General features: G+C 37.8%; 1 protein-coding gene across 12 annotated transcripts in view; it reads right to left on the bottom strand.

Annotated features, from left to right (window-relative positions):
* Nucleotides 1-3,792, bottom strand: part of WNK1 (WNK lysine deficient protein kinase 1) — a 106,236-nt gene that overhangs the window by 84,843 nt on the left and 17,601 nt on the right. The gene's annotated exons all lie outside the window — the stretch shown is intronic.

Below are 3,792 nucleotides of genomic sequence, written 5' to 3'. Positions count from 1 at the left end.
TAGGATCTAGAGATATTGATGAGAACCTCACCAATTCATTCTGAACAATTTCAGGTAGCTTTGCATTTTTTTCTCTTTAAGATCCTACCACTACAACATAAAATAATTTTTCTACATGATGGTTACAGTCCAAATAGATACTTCAGTACTTTCAATGGACAGCTGTGTGAAACAGTCTCTTGGGAGTCCAATTCTAAGAGAGCTTTTTCTAGGGCATCAAAAGGTGGAAGTGTCATTAAGACAAGAAAACTCTTAAGACTGTTTTCTTGTTACCACCACGTGGGTTTGTGTTTACAGCTTCAAGTTTCTTATTTTGGGCCACAAAATTAATTTTTTATAAAAGAGGCAGAGAGGGAAGATAAGTACTTTATCTATTCCTAGTTTTCTATTTGTTTACCAAAAATGACAGCCAAGTGTTATCACCTGCTGCTACAGCACCTGGAAAATATTGGAAATAAGCTTCAGTAGCCAGCAATAATATTAAGAGTACTGAGTAACAAGTTTTAAAACTCAAAATTTACGATCAACTGCACCAGTATCAATACTTAATAGCCTGGAATTGTGAAAGAGGAACAAGACTAACAGGCTGTCCAATAAGCAGGATCTGGACAGATGAATCACAGGCTCAGAGTTACAGTCCTATCTTCAAAGCTGTTAGCAGGCTGAAAAATTCACACACAGGCTTCTTCAAAATGAGTTGCAACATATCTGCCCATCAAAAACAGACATTCCCCCTTGTGATTTCACTTTGCAAGTAATAAAATCCAGACTGCACTGCAAACAAAGAACTGCAGTTCCCCCACCACCACCAGCTTGCTCTTGCCTTGAGCGCTTTGGCTACAGAGGCTGCTAGCTTTTTGATGCTATTTTAATCTCTCCTGTGCTTCCAACACATGTTGAACCTCACAGAAACTTTGTCATTTGCTATTTCAAAGTCTGCTTTCTCAGATAAACCTGATTCATACTTGGCCACCTTCTGTTGAAGGTTCACATAACAAATCGGTTTGACTTTCCACCTGCAGAGCAAATTAATGCTCAATACAACCCAAACCAATATAGCCTGAGCACTTTCAACATACTGAACTGCTGACTCAGTTCAAATGGCTCCATTTCAGAATTAGTCACACATATAAGGTTTTAAGGGTGGAAACTGAAATTTGTGCCACTATGAACTCTTCTTATCTCAACTGACTTCAGTATGCTTGCATCTAAATAAGGACTTCACGAGAGATCTATTGGCAGTGATCAGCTTTGTAGAAATGGGATGCTTTGCTCCAAAATTCATGCTCTCCAAAGACAGACAGTGGAATGGGATGATATCATAAGAACATGGTAAAATCTTAGGACCACAGAAGAGACTACAGCTACTAGTACCCCTAATTTCTTTTTAAAAAACTGGAGGGAACAATTTCTAGGTAATCCAAGGGATAACTGCCTTTTCCTATTACAAGCTCCTGTCAGCCCTTCTTTCCAAAGTACTTTCAAGTTTCCACTTTCCAGGAGGGGCAAACAACATTAGACATAGCACAGACCTGGCTCTGAGCTAATTAAAAAGGAATTCCCATACAATGTACTAGATACTAACCACTAGAACTAAAAACAGTCAAGTACTACTCTGATCACAGTTATGTTTACACTGTTTAGATTTTTGCACTTGTTCCATTTACATACATTTCTTTGGACTTTTATTTTTCCCCTCCCCCTGCACAATCATGACTACTATCTTAAAAACAACAACAAACAACACACATCCCACCACCAGACATTTCTCTAACTCTGCAGTCTGTATAACAACAGTGGTTGCTGGCAGCTCTTTGTCACTTGAACCCTGAACATCAAAAGTTCAGCTTTATGTGAAAAATCCAAAAGGTATTTAAGAGGCCAAATTGTAAACTTAAACTTCTGTATTTTAAAATACATTAGGCAGAAAATAAATATAATTGCCAAATCCAGTAAATATATATATATTCCATTCTATCCATATCATTTTTCCTTCAAGGCTTGTAGGAAAGGAGACAGGTTTTTGACAAAGGCATTTGCTTTTAAAATGCTTTTTAAAATTCTCTTTATAAGATCCAAATTTACTATAACTAAAGTCACTTAAGCAGCATATTTTTACATAAGTTTGCATCAGACTAACTACAACATATCAGTACCAAAGCTAATTCTCCATCATTTGAACACTGAGGTTAATAGCTACAGTCTGCTGCTTCTGCAAAAATAGAGGCTGTTGTTCCACAAGAGATTTTCTACTTAAAAGTTTCAATTCCCAGTCCTCCAGGGTACCTTATGTTCTGATCAAGCAAGCCATTTCCAAGGATATTAAACCTGACTAGCTTAAACAGTTGCAACACAAACAAGGGAACAGAATTGCATTGTACAGCTTTCTATCTTGCACTTCCCATCCTGAGAGTTTGACTTGCACATGCTATACAAAAAGTAATTATACGTTTGTAAAACATAAAGCCAACATGCATTGCAAGTCCAACAAATTGCCTCTTATGGCATCATATGAATACTAACACAGGCTACTGGCAGGGTAGAACTGATCAAGTCTTTAGAGTTTAAAAAAGATAGTTTCCAAGTAAAAATGACACTTATTTAAAAGCTTTATTATCTGAACACTATTTACTTGACAAACCCTCTGTCTCAACACTGCTTTTAGGTCTCTGCTTCACAGCTCTGAGGTACAAAAGCTTAAGGCACCAATGGATGCAACAAAGCTAATTCTTTTCTGAGGCACCTCTACCACCTTTGCTGAAGTTTCTTAAACAATCAAGCTCAAGACAGATACCTGGCTTGACAACTTGCAGGCCAGGTGGTTAAGGTGGACATCAGTCAGGCAAATGAAAGCAGGATCTTAAGACAGGAATGAAATTTAAGTGGTGGTACCTAATGTATTAGTTCCATGTGTCCTGCTGAAGAATTCAGAAGCAGATGACCACTATGTAAATATAGAGCATTACCAACACATATCTTCCAAAGAGAGCTTGTAAAATTACAGACCATGGCAAACCCAGAGTCCAGGAAAGTTATATACTTATGCTATAGAGCTGACTTCTCAATCTGCTTGATTGACTGTGCAGTCCAAAAACTGCAGTAACTGGGTTCAGTAAGCAGCTTCTGAACACTGAGCGAACCACATTCACACTGTCACGAGGAAGAAAACACCTGATTGACATTCATATGAAACACATGCATCATACGCACTGCACTAATTCAGAGTACTACAACAATACACACAACGGATTTCTCAGTTCTGGGCTCTCAGACAGACTCTTTTCATTTCACTACAGTCCATGTTAGACAAAGTTTATTGCAAGAGTACTTTCAGTGACTGACAAGGCTAGAGCTCATCTGGAAAGAGATACATGTTGTCCCTCAGATTAAGGTCAGCAGTTCTACTGAAGGAATTCAACTCATCATGAACATGAAAGACAAATATGTGAATTTTCATGTTGTCAGAAGAAGCAAAATAGGAATCAAATGGCATATTATACCAACTGATTGGTGGTAACACAAAGAAATGCAGGTATATACAGGTTAATAATCCTTTTAACCATCATTTTAGGCATTTTTACCAAGTCTTGCGCTGAATATTCAAATACTAAATTGTTGTGGTAGGATTTTTGCCAGCAATGCCCCAAGGAGCTGCAAAAGCAAGAAAGATGGCTCTTCATGCCACTTCACTCAAAGCACACCCCAAAATTAGTTCTCTTTTGCAACTTCATCTCACTGCTACTATACTTGGATTTAGTTAGTCAGTACAAGAGCATACTGAAAAGAGCTAAC

The sequence above is a fragment of the Patagioenas fasciata genome, chromosome 1 (assembly GCF_037038585.1).
Source record: "Patagioenas fasciata isolate bPatFas1 chromosome 1, bPatFas1.hap1, whole genome shotgun sequence".
NCBI lineage: Eukaryota > Metazoa > Chordata > Aves > Columbiformes > Columbidae > Patagioenas > Patagioenas fasciata.
The sequence above is the reverse complement of the archived record's forward strand: the minus strand, read 5'-3'. Positions and strand labels throughout refer to the sequence as shown.